Genomic DNA, 14,111 nt, shown 5'->3' on the forward strand with positions numbered 1-14,111 from the left:
AGTATTTCCAGAGAATGAAAACTGGGACATACCATGTGGATGACATGACAGTTTTAACAGCAGTAAAAAGTTTTGCTTGAGTGCAGTGGATCGAGTTCTTACATGGTCTGTCTGTTAAGAATTCTAAGGGAACATCAATATTTGATTACTTCCTTTTTTAAATAAATTGACAGTATATATAATTTCGTGTGGCTATTTCTAGCCGAGTGCAGCCCTTGTAAGGTAGACCTTGCGATGAGGGTGGGCGGCATCTGCCATTTGTAGGTAACTGCGTGTTATTGTGGTGGAGGATAGTGTTATGTGTGGTGTGTGAGTTGCAGGGATGTTGGGGACAGCACGAAAACCCAGCCCCCGGGCCATTGGAATTAACCAATGAAGGTTAAAATCCCCAACCCGGCCAGGAATCGAACCCGGGACCCTCTGAACCGAAGGCCAGTACGCTGACCATTCAGCCAACGAGTCGGACAATTGACAGTAGTTTCTTATAATTGTAAATATGCTTTCCGAGCTGTGTTATATGGCCAATTCGAGGCGTCGCGTGTTTACATTTGTACATTTCTTTTTAACTTACACGAGTCGCGTATTTGCAAAACCAGCTAACTGACAAAAATGTGAAAAATGAACTTTTGGCTCCATTGGATATGTTTTCGCGTCCTCTAGCGATTGGTGAAAGACTCAGGGTGCAAAACCAGCTACAACGTTCTCAAAATGAGCTTAGAAAGAAGCGTTCGGTTGCAAAACCAGCTACGTGTCACGCTTGTTCGGATGCAGAACCAGCCAAGTGGCAAACAGTTGCAAAACCAGCTAAGTTGGGTATATCGATTGCCCACTTCGCACCGTACGGATGCAGAACCTGCCAGTTGTTGCTGTGTTCCGCATTGAACCGTTTCTCTATTATTATTTTATAGAATATCGATAGCGTCGCAGAAGTAGAACCTCAGACAACGTTACTGCCTAAGTGTGACTTGAAAGCAAATTTCCGAAAGGTTCAAACCAGATTGCCTCCGTGGTGCATCACAAATTTCTCAACTTAGACCTGACCAACCGAATAACATTGCGAATTTTCTGTGGCGGCCAAAATAAAAATACCACTGTGATGGGTATTATTATCCGGTTGTTTCTTCATGATGCTCCGAATACATTGGAGAGAATCATTTTATGCTTTCCTATTGTCGGACATTCATTTATTCCACCAGACAGAGTTTTTGGCAACATAGAACGACAACTCCGGAAGCTTTCTGTTATTGAGAACCCTACTAAATTCGTCGAAATCATCAAGAAATTTTCCCCGCTGCTTCATTTGGGGAATGATTGCACAGTACATGATTGGAAGACTTATGCCCAGAGCATCCTGAAAACCACAGGAACATGGCACTTGCAGTTCCAGAAGGCCAAGAAGCTGATTTTTACGAAGAGCCTGACTAAAAAAGTGTGCTTTGTTCAAGGAGAGCCTTTTTATAATTTTGAAGCTTGCCAGCCGAATTCTTACTAATAAAGGCGAAACATTTACGATCGATCTTCCTGACGTCATCCCAAAAGTTTAAAGTCGTGAAACAAAGAGACTTTTGGCTCTCCACTATGGAGATCAGGAGGACCAAGATGAAACCTTAAGTTTCTTTAAGGACGTGTTCACTCAACAGGAAATCTTTACTGCAAAGCCCAGCAGAGTAGCTGATCAAACAGACTAAGATTTCGAACTACTCGACGACGCTGACAGACTGTCGTTTAAAACTAAGAGTCTGTAACAATGTGATTGTGCTAGTGATGTACTCTGTATAAAATAGAAGCTTAACTCATGTTTTGATTTTGATAATATTGACAAAGTGAATTTATTTCCCAATTCTACTTCTGAAAAAATATGACTTTGACTATCATCGCAATTATTATTAATAATTAATGTTAGTTTTACACCTATTTCACGTCTCACAGCTCGCATTTTAGGTTGTTCGAATTCCTAGCTTGGATCTTTCAAAAGTTTGCAAAACCTGCTAAATGTGACGTTCGGTTGCAAAACCAGCTAACTGCAAACTTTAAGTGCAAAATACGACTAAAGTACAAATGCACGATTGCTCACTATAAGGTATTTATAATCGCTGTTTTTTCTCTGTTTTAAAAAAAAAGAAATTTGTACCCCTTTTAAACAGCTTTAAAATGGTTTTTGCTGTTTTCCCAACTTTTTTTAAAAAAGTGCATTTAGCTGGTTCTGCAACTAGGCGACTCATATATGAAACTTACCGTCTAAACAAATTGAGATTTATGCATAATAATGTCTAGCTGATACTTAACAACCTCCACAAATTTCATTGTTGCAAACCTGAGGTATGCGATTTTATAAAATTTTAAATGTAGCGATCGGTGCTTACACGGAACGGACTTCCGACTTTACATACCTTTACGTGTTTTCTGAATTCTGTGAATTGTGGCAACTTTTATTGGTAATTATAAGATATTGTTTACAAGAAGGACAAAAATACATTTTGCAAAAAAAAAAATGTAAGTTGCGTCATGTCTACATAATATAGTTAAAGGCGATCGTCGCGTGTTTACTAGACAGCGTCACAGGATTACCCACGCGAATCAATGCTATACCAACATGGCACGAGGGGCTAATAAATCTTCAACTCCGCATCAAATACAATCACCGAGTGATAAAATGTGTATTTAATATTGCAGTAGGTAATAATCAAGAAGGGATGTGATGGTGCAGTGGTCAAGCTGCTTGGAACCATCAAGACGGACTGGGTTCGAGTCCCGATTAATGGATGTGTGATTTTCGAGGTGAAAGTGGCATCCGGTGGTTCGGATTTCGCATTTAAAAAAATGAGGTCCCATGGCTTTTGATACTGAGATTATCGGACACACAAAACCACAAGCTTCATTCCTAATAATAATAATAATAATAATAATAATAATAATAATAATAATAATAATATAACTACAGACACTGGTACTGACATGTGGCCTACCTAATAAAGTTTTTATGAATTGTCACACATTTATTTAACACTAATAATAGTGAATGTAAAATGAAGTAAAATATTTTTAAAATAACAACAATGCTTAAGTAGCCTACAATTTGAACAAAAGCTTAGTCAGAAAAAATATAATAAAATTTAAAAAAATTGTTCATTCAGCTTCTGGTATAGACGTATCAAAATACCATTTCTCATGAGTGAAACGAGTCACCGGTAATTTTCTTTCGATTTCACTTACATTTAAAAGGCACTAGTCTTTCGTCGGTGGTTTACAATACAGTTCAGCTTCATCGCTGCACTTGCGAAAATCGGTTAGAAAATAAATATCACCATTACTTCCAGTTATGGTACAAACAGAATATTTTGAATGTTTCTTTCCGCTGTATTTTCTAAGTACGGAGTCACCCACTTCAAAAGGTGTATCACGGGGTTGGTTTTTTGTCATCTGCTTCGATCTTTTAGTCTGAATGTAGTGTGTGATGGTAGTTTCAGAATAATATTTTCTTCCCTGAACAATATATTTTTTAATAACTCCACATCATGTGTTCCTGGTAGTGCACAGAAATTTTCTTTGGTCGAAGTCCACAAAAGAAGACCGACTGATTGCATGATGTGGGTATTCTTGTTTAAAAACTTTGTATGTGTCTTGCATTGTTTTTCCAGAACTGTCCTTTACGGAGACAAGATTTCTTGCTCAAGGAGATGGCCAACTGATATCATCCAGATTGAGAAATATTAGAACTTCTTGATTAGAAGTGAAAACTTCCTATGCTTGCCAGAGGTAGATGAACTTGCACCAAATTTTACACTCTTTCTTCCGTGGTCTCAGTGGTAAAGCTTGCTTCAAACGCTTCACAGCTGTTCCAATGTTTGTTTGCGATCGATGTTGATGGTTGTGTTGTTGTACTTGTAGAGCAGGAAGTAACTGGTGATAACCCTGAAGTTCTTTCTGAGCTCTGTGTTTCTTCACCGATTCTCGTATCTGTTGGCTGCATACACATAACTGGGCTGGTGTCATCTTTCTTCTCGCGATACCGTTTACAACGTTCCTTGTGAGTAAGCAGCATTATTAAATATCACGTCAGTGTGAACACCAATTGCTTTTCTAAAATACGTCTGTTACAAGCGAGTGTGACGCAGAAACTGAATCCTGTCGGCAGCGTGTTGCTGCAGCGGTGAACTTCCCGGTCGGCTGCTTGCAAGAATCCCTTAAACACGCGGCGTATTTTACTACCAGTTTCCTGTGAATCCGTTTGAAATTTTACACAAATGATAACCAGCTTGAAAGGGTGTGCAGTATTGGGTTTGCATACTAAGTTTTATACTAATTGAGCTACGCACTCTTCGTCTACCAAAACTTATACCTTTTTCGTCGCATGTTTACACGGCCTGCAGCAATAAATTTGTCACTTTATTACACCGTATATAAACTGTTAATAACCTCAATAAGTACTTGAAGAGAAAAAGCATTAGAATTAACATTTACTATACTTATTTTTGTAACTTTTCATCATAATAAACAGGAATTCCTAAAACTATTGAGTAATTCAAATGAATCTAGCCTGTACATAATGGTCCAATTAAGCACACAATTAAAAACTGAAAGAAATCAATAAATTAATACATATCATAAAATTAATAAAATATCATGTTTTATCTATCATAAAAACAAATTGTTGAGTTTTATTTTAAACTTTACTTTTTCCTACTTGGGTGGACTATTCTCTGGAATCAGCCGTATGTATTCTAAATGAAGCTTACTATTGTTAGGGATTGCACCTCACTGGTTTAAAGGTTACCATATTCTCTGAAACCCCAAAATAAGAGCAACCTAAACGGGATTGATCAGCATGTTCTTAGGACTGCCAAATTCCAAACGAAACATTATTAGTGCAATTTTACCTTGCCTAATAGCTACATTTACATAAGAAACAGACAAAATAAAAAAATTTTATTGCGCATATCTACACTTCATAGCCCATATCCCATGTGCATTTCTCACTGGACTGAATCTTAAACAGTTCCTTTTGTTGACACAAGTATTTAAATTATTTTTGCAATTCACATGTCTAAAATTAAATTTTACCATTGCATTGCCTTTGATAGAATCAGCTGTCAATCTGTTTCTCTCCTTTGTCCACTGTGCCTGTATTAAGAGGAACAACCTCTCAACACAAACATTATGGGCTGGCACTGCAAAGACTTACGATTTTAAGTAAGTCACTAAATTATTCTTCACTATTACACGGCTCAATGTACTTACACCCTTTCTTCTGGCTTGGTTCATATTTTTCGCCATGTTGGCTCTGAATTTTTTTAAATTTGAAACTGGATCAAAATACTTTTCATCGTCACTTCCAGTGCTTTCATCCAAAAATATTTGGTAGATTCTTCCACATAATTCCATGATAAATCTGCAAATTCAGGACACACAAAACAAGAAAATTCACTGAATGGTTGCATCTTTATTTTCAGATGCTCTAAACTTCAGTCATAAAGGGTTCCAACATTGCCGTTAAAATCTTACGCCTTAGATGTACAATCATCATTTTCCATCTTTTCTTTCATCCTCACAGGCATAAAATTATCATCTTTTCTATTTTGAAGAACATCACGGAAGGTATCTAGAATATTCATCCCATCACTAAGGGAGTTACTTCCTTTTTTAAGTTGCTGATATAATTACAGAAAACACCATTGAGGACTGAGATTTTTTTTAGAGACAGGAAGAAGGATTTCAGAGCAGGAAACATCTCTGTAAGTCTCTGAATAGCTGGAAGTAGTGACAGCCATCGTACCCTTAAGAAAATGGAAATTGCAACACCATGAAGGCATTAGTCGTTTGTGTTGATTTTCAAGATATGAAATGATGCCATGTAGGTATGTAAATGATCAAAGTTTCAGAGCCATTGGATTGTTGCTACAGGTCTCCCCACGTGATTGGTCGTGGAGGAATCGACTCCAGTATATGGACTATATGCTCTAAACTTCAGTCATAAAGGGTTCCAACATTGCGTAGTTGACTTGCAGTCTGTGCAGTGAAGTGTTCCCTGTCAAACATGCCTCGACGACAGAGAAGAGCACGCTATCAACAACTGTCGCCGTTTGAGAGGGCTCGGACAATTGGGCTGTGTGAGGCTGGATTATCACTAAGGACTGTCGCTGCACGTGTTGGCCGACGGGCATCTACGGTACAATGTGTATGGCAGCAGTGGTCAAATGAAGGTACCCACACTCGTAGACCTGGCACAGGTGCAGCGTGACGGACAACTGTGAGAGAGTATCGCCGCATTATTCGGATGGCCCGGATGGAACCCCATGCAACAGCAGCACAAATTCGAGCAACTGTGGCACCCACGTTACACAACAGACAGTTGGTAATCGCCTGTGTGCAGCTGGCTTCCGAGCCCGTGTCCCTGCAGAAGGGGTTCCGTTGACCCCACAACAGCGACGTGTAAGGCTGGCCTGGTGTCAAGAAAGATCGACGTGGGTCAACGAATGGCATAGGGTCATCTTTAGTGATGAATCACACTTCTGTCCCGCCCGCAGTGATCGCAGGAATCGTGTGCGCCGACGTACCAGGGAGTGGGACCGCCCAGATCTTATTCTCGAGAGGCACACAGGGCCAACACCAAGCATTATGGTCTGGGGAGCTATTGGTTTTAATGTGAAATCACAATTAGTGCTTGTTGAGGGCACTATGACTGCTCGACAGTACGTTGATAGGGTACTCAATCCAGTGGTTGTCCCTATTATGGCTAACAATGCTAATGGGATGTTTCAGCAGGACATTGCCCGGGTTCACACTGCACGCATCTCCAGAGAAGCTCTCCACGACATCGCAACCTTAGAATGGCCCGCCAGATCCCCGGACCTCAGTCCAATTGAGCTTGTGTGGGACATGATGGGTCGACAACCGGCCAACCGTCCTCAGCCACCCACGACTCTGGAACAACTGACCTGTGCGGTGCAGCAAGCATGGGCCACAATTCCTCAGGAAGCAATCCAGGGCCTTGTTGACTCCATGCCTCGATGAATTCATCAGTGTATTGCAGCTCGTGGCGGGCACATCCTGTATTGATTGATGTCCAAACTTGCGGTCAGAGGGACCTGAAAGTGTAATCATCGAATCATAACTGAACACTCATCCTGCATGTTCAATTGCAGCAATGTAGCACTACTCCTTCTGGGTGTTGCAATTTCCATTTTCTTCAGTGTACCTTGCTATGACCAAGAAGGTGTTGGTAATTTATTTCTTCTAAGTCACATAATTTCTTTAGAGACTCAACACGAACAGTATACATTGAAAAATTGTTACATATATCTTCATTATTAAACCTTGCAAGTTAATTTCACGGTCAGTTCTGTTCTGAATGCAGCTGTTAAGGACATGGGCAAGGCATCCCACTCCAACCAACACCTTGTTAAGCATCCTCGTGAGGTTAACAAACACATTATTACATCACCTGTTTTAATACCACCTAAGAATTGTGTTACAATTGCCACCACCGAATGCCACACCTTTATCCTTAATTTTAAACTTAAGTGTGTCGGTGATATAAGTTGCTAGCATCTCTCGAGACACCAACGAAAGGAATGCATTAATAATATTTTATGAAGCATTCTACTGAATGTGTTGCTGGAACTCAATTTACAATTGTTTCAGTTCATCTATCCAGGATTTTGGATGATCTGAATGATGATACAGATGTTGATTCCCATACGAAATCCAAAATATTTTTCCTGAATGAGTAAATTTATAATACCAATGTAGTTTGTCCTTTATTGAACATTATAAATTTCCCAGCTAACTCATTCCTGGTTGCCAGCGTTTTGCCCCAGTGTGCTAAGTACAATGGCAATGCCTGATGGACTGGAGGAGGGTATTGGAGAAATTGGAGAAGCTGACATATGAGATTACAGGACAGTTGCTAATAAAAGTAGAGAATACATAGAAAGTAATAGAATATTTCTAAGAACACATGGTGGAAGATGCTGCCTTATTCTTACATTACGGAGGTGGTAAATTTTCTCCAGACCTGTCAGATATTCCTAATGTGGACATACTTGGTTATCTGATTGAGAATAAAATAGAAGAAAATGTTGTTCGTGTGAAGGAGATTCAAGCTGGCAGGTGAGAACCAATGGATGTTCTGATAGTTTAGCATACAGCAATTGAAATTCAGATTTCAAGAGAAACATCTGTTTGGTAAGGAGTTCCTTGCAACTGATTAGAGGAGCCCTGCTACATCAAGACAATCCAAAAAGAAGCCCACTAATTCAAAGGAAGGGCCTTCATATTTTCAGTGGACATTTCTCAGACATACTGTATGCCTGGTTGAGTTGCATTATTTTAACCACCTCTTGCATTTCATGTTGGAAGCACGTAGCCCACAAAGTACGGCATGTGTCTTTAGCTGGCAAAGAAGATATATTAAATGTTCAGTACACTGTCTACACATACACACATCATCACTTGTTGCTCACACGGGTAATAGGGCCTTATAGATGTTGATTCCCATAGAGAATCTGAAATATTTGTCCTGAATGAGCGAATTCATAATGCCAATATAAATGGTCCGTTATTGGACATTATAAATTTTCCAGCTAGCTCATTCTTGGTTGCCAGCGTTTCGCCCTCGTGTGCTAGGGTGTTCTCATCAGTTGGTACCTAGCACACCTACCAATACGCTGGCTAGTGCATACCGTGGAGGCCACTCCGTAGGCTAACTGGAGCCACCGGCAGTGCCAATGCACTATGAGACTTTGTCTCATCACTAAAAATTGATGCCTGCTTGGCCATCAGATGATATAGATGTTGATTTCCATAGAGAATCTGAAATGCAAGAAGAAAACAGTCTCTGTGACTCAATTTTGCTCTAAACAAAAGTTCTCCTTGAGTGGAATATAATTTACTTTATGTAATATACAAATTTTGCACATTGTGCACAACAAAATGAATTTTTAAAGATTAAGGCTGACTAAACGATCACTTAATTTTAATGCTGAATACTGCAATTAAGTAAGAATGGGATACAGCATGAGATATGGCAGAGTGCATAATTGATTTTAGAGGTTAGTTTATATTTTCTAGCGTCTGGTTAAATTACGGAAAGGCTATTATCATGTAAATTTTTAGCGCGAAGGTTATCATTTCTCTACTAGCACTTGGAAGTGTGTTTTCATCATATGTATAGTACGGTTACGTTAGGATAGGTGACACTGTTTGAGTAAGAAAACTGAATCATTTGCTACAAAATGCGATCAATCGTCTTCAGTACGGTGTAGTTTTCTCACTATGTGCCTTTGCAAGCGATCTTGGAGTCAATTAGTAATACCCGTCAACTGCTGTTCTCTTAAGAACACGTTTTCGTAATAAATTCATAAATAACGTGGCCGATAGCAGTTGTTAACTTATTAAAAATAAAGGCTGAAGTAAACGATCTCTTAATTTTAAAGTTACATACTGAAATTGAGTAAGAATGTGATGCACCTCAAGATATGGCAGAGTACATCACTGATTTCAGAGGATAGTTTGTATTTTCTCGCGTCTAGAACAATTTTGGAAAGGCTATTTACATGTAAATTTTTATCAAGGAGGTTATCATTTCTCTAGATGCATTTAAATTGTTTTCATGATACATATACTGTTAGGTTAGGTTAGGTGACGCCATTTGAAGAAGAAAACTGATATGTTTGCCACAGAAGCAGATACCGTATTTTTCCGAATACAAGACGACACTTTTTTTTTTTACCCCCTCAGAATCTCGTGCAAAAAATCAAGGCAATGTCTTGCGTTCGCAGCTTAACTGTAATGAATACCCCTGGCAACTACCATGGTAACCACGCTGCTTCTTTTCACTCACACGCACACACAAAACTTGTTGACAATAAACGGACGCCTCTTTATTATACATCTCTGGCCGCGACAACCGGTTGTGCAGTGCCTCGGGAATAGTGAAGAGAGAATGACGTTCTGTTAGCCTCTAGAAAGACGTTTCTCAAATCAGCAAATTGGCTTCAAAGCATGCGAGCCTTCGAATTCTTAGAAAAGCCACGACTACTCGGTGACAGAGTTATAACACGTCTACTGTACCTGACGCTTCATAAAATTAAGTTTTATAGACAGCACGAATATTTTCGTGATGGATAGTCGTATTGTATAGATACATGGAACAGGTATTGCTGGCAAATTTTCAATGGGTTCTCGTCGATATTATGATGTCAGTTTTAAGTTAATGGTTATTGAATACTCAGAAATGTAGAATATTTGTGCAGCCGCAAGAATATACGGCATAGGCCTAACTAAAGCCAATATTTGGCATTAGCTTGAAGACAGAGATAGCTTAAAAAATGCGGACAGTACGAAAAATACAGTTAGTGGTTGCTTTAAAGAAGTAAAGATGAAATTGTGAGGTATGTGCTCGAAAAATGCAAGGGCGGAATGGCCATACTGTGGTACTCATTCAGCGTCGGCGATCGGGGCTATATATCGCTAGTCATTCAAGTGAGACGTTCGTGTAGCGGTAGCCAGTTATATCTGACACTATGTAAAAGTGACCGTTTTATAGACAGCGAGAATCTTTTCCTGATAGATCGTCATATTGTAGAGATGCATGGAGTAGGTATTGCCGGCAAATTTTCAAGGAATACTCTTCGGTATTATGGCGCTAATTTTTAGTTAATGGTCATTTAACCCACGGAAATAAAGAACAATTGCGCACCTGCAAAAAGTTTATGGCATAATGAAAGCCAATGTTCACTTATAAAAATGCATACTGTACAAACAAAGGCATTCATGATTTTACAAAGCACTTTGTGAGCCTGATTTTAATTTTTTGAAGGAAAAGTGGGGTTTGTCTTGGATTTGGAGAAGTACGTTATTATAATTTTTTCAGAATTAAATTTAACATTCATTTTAACGTAGTATCAGATTTTGAAAAATAACGAACAAGTAAGCCGCAGTGTGGATATCATCCGCGGAAACAGAAGTTTTGAACAAACTGATTTCGTTTCATACCGATCTTAATGTGTATAGGGGGTTTTCAGACTTTTATACTAAAATCGGATATAACAACAATCTGCTATAGGGAGTAATTTTTTCGCTGTTATGAATTCTTGCTATAACGGACTTGCACTGTAGTACAGTCTGTGAACTGTTCACTTACTGCTGGGGTATAGTAAATAGAACAAAAACAAGATAGGGATCCACTACTGTCTCCCTGTATCAAGCCCTTGGTTAATGCAGCTTTTAGCTGGAATTTTCTTGCTAAAGATAGTAGTTTCCTTGAGTGAAAATTGAAAATCATTCACAGTCCATCTTGTGAAATCTTTTTACTTCCCTTCCCCCGTAATTCAATATTTGGAGAAAGTATGATATCCTGATTACCGGTACATTCATTTCAGGGCTGTGGTATCCTTAGTGTGACAGCACTTTTTATATCCTATGCCCCATGCTATTGGTGTATGGTGTCAACCATGAGTACATCCAGCATAAATCTCCATTAGAGTGCATCTGTTGTTGGGCTGTGTTCTGTTGGTGCATTTAGGGAGACCTGCCATATTTATTAACGTCTTAGCTGCACCCCTAATTTTTGACCAAATGTTTTAATAAATGTTTGCGCCAATTTAAGAACCGCACATCCAATTCGTGGGCTTTTCTCAAAAATGCGTGTCTCCAGTAACAAGCAATGTGGAACTTGTTATTAAATATTTCTCGTGGACAAAGTTAAGTTACATAACTTCATTCAAGCTAAAAGTGGTAAAATTCACAGAAGAAAATTATAACAGAGCAGTGGGCCATGAGTTTTCTCTTCACGAAAAATAAGTGAGAAAATAGTGAAAGCAGCAAGTAGCGTTTCATGGCACAAAACAGTAAAATTGTGTGATCCCACGATATTCCGGGAAACTTCAAGGCAAGTTGCAGGGATTTATGCAAAGTAATATAGTGCTGTTGCGGCATAAAACATCTTTGCACCAAAAACTGCCTAACGACTGCCCTGATAAAGTTGCAGAATTTCACAGTCATGTGATCAGGTTAAGGTAGTAGAACTCTTATCTCCTCTCACAGATTGGCTAAGTTGACCAAACCCCTGTGTATTTTTTCATGCCACGGAACACTACTGTTTCTGAGAAGGGAGCTGCAAGTGTTCTAATTAAAACTACTGGCAACGATAAGTTACGTTGTACAGTGATGTTGGCGATTACTGCTGACAGCTGTGAACTATCTTTGTACATTGCCTAGTAAATTGAGAAAGAGTCCACCTATTCAGTACATTTAAATTATGTAATTATATTTTATTCATTAATGGGACCAGTTTCGATCTCTCATTGCGAGGTCATTACGTATGATCACGTTCCCGACTGGTATCCGCGAGACGAAAGTAACCACTCTGCTTGTGATTCTGAGCAAATGTTCATAAGCCATGGTTTTTAATGACATGGTACTGGACGATTATAACGCATTTTTTCTCCCAAGTTTTTAAAATATAAACAATTTAGCCCCTCTACAAGTGAGAGGTCTACTGGGGTGGTAAATTACGAACTGTTTCAACCTTTATTTGTTTTTTGTACGTTTGTAAATAATTTAAAATCTTTTGAGTGTATCCGGTAAAGTATATCATGAGATAAGTTCAACACAGGCAACATTACTGATTTCATACAGTATTCATTACCGTGTTACTGATTACTTTTGTGTGTTGTTAACAACGCTGTATCAGTAATGCATTGATAGTAAATGCGTGACACACTGCCAGCTCAGCACGGGGATGTGATCAAGCTCATAGTGACTTTCACAACAACATGCAAAAACCAAAGGTTGAATCACAGACTAGGCACACAAACTAACACAGGAACACAGCACGCACATCTCTTATAAAGTTGGGGCCCCTTCAGATTCGACTTGACAGTTCACCACAAGTTGGAGCGGTGGTACCAAGTTGTGAACAAGAACGATCAGCTGATACACAACACATTGCTGGAACAGAACTGCACTAAGCCATCCTCATATTCAGAATAAAATAAATGTTAAAATATCTGAAATAGTAGTTACTGTGAATAACTCTCTTCAAATGAGAATGTGAGATAAAACGTAAACAAACACACAGTTAATAAGAAGTGAAATACACAGAGAATAAAATGTATGTTATAAAAACTGAAATAATAATAATAATAATAATAATATAATGATATAATTATGCACGTACGACAAGAATAATAACAATATAAAAAAAACACTCAAATAGTGAAAATCTGAATTCTAACGTGAATAATAATGCATTTTGGATAACAATGTAAGATACAGCATAAAAAAACACTCAAGTAAATAAAATATAAAAAATTTTACATCCATTAGAGAGACCGCTTTTACCAAGTGTACTGAATAATTTCTCCATTGTAGGGTGTTCTCTTGTGCGGTAATGGGAATAATGTGCCTGCGGATAGAGTCTTGTTGAAAAGAATCAAATTCTGTAACTACACAGTTTTAAAAAAAAAAGTAGGGGAACATGTTTTGCAACATCTGGTATGCAAACGTTGATTTGATAGATACGGTTCCAATGGTCGTACAGTATACCTTGACCCCCTGTGGGTGGGGAACGCAGATGAAGAATACACCCACGGTATCCCCTGCCTGTCGTAAGAGGTGACTAAAAGGGGCCCAAAGGGCTGTCAACTTGTGACCGTGGGTTGGCGACCACAGGGCCCTTAGCTGAGTCCTGGCATTGCTTCCCCTTACTTGTGCCAGGCTCCTCACTTTCATCTATCCTGTCCGACCTCCCTTGATCAACTCTTATTCTTTTCCGATCCCAACGGTATTAGAGCATTCGAGGCCTAGGAAGTCTTTTATTTTCACGCAGTTTGTGGCCCGTGGCTTTCTTCGTCCGTTACTTCTTTTTTCGAAGTGACGGGTCCCCTTTTTTTCTCTTCTTTTTGCTCTCTGTCTACCCCATGTGGGTGGGGGATGCAGGCAAAGAGTATACCCACGATATCCCGTGGCTGTCGTGACAGGCGACTAAAAGGGGCGACCAAGGGATGATAGTATTAGAACCATGAAACTACTTTTGATTAGTACCAAGACGCAGAGAACACCTTTACTTGCGAGTAGTACCACTATATTAGGTACACAATAGGTTTGTG

The 14,111-nt window shown here is 39.1% G+C and overlaps 1 protein-coding gene across 6 annotated transcripts in view; it reads left to right on the forward strand.

Annotated features, from left to right (window-relative positions):
* Positions 1-14,111, forward strand: part of LOC136873986 (ankyrin repeat domain-containing protein 17) — a 918,230-nt gene that overhangs the window by 740,225 nt on the left and 163,894 nt on the right. The window lies entirely within an intron of this gene.

The sequence above is a fragment of the Anabrus simplex genome, chromosome 5 (genome assembly GCF_040414725.1).
Source record: "Anabrus simplex isolate iqAnaSimp1 chromosome 5, ASM4041472v1, whole genome shotgun sequence".
Lineage (NCBI taxonomy): Eukaryota > Metazoa > Arthropoda > Insecta > Orthoptera > Tettigoniidae > Anabrus > Anabrus simplex.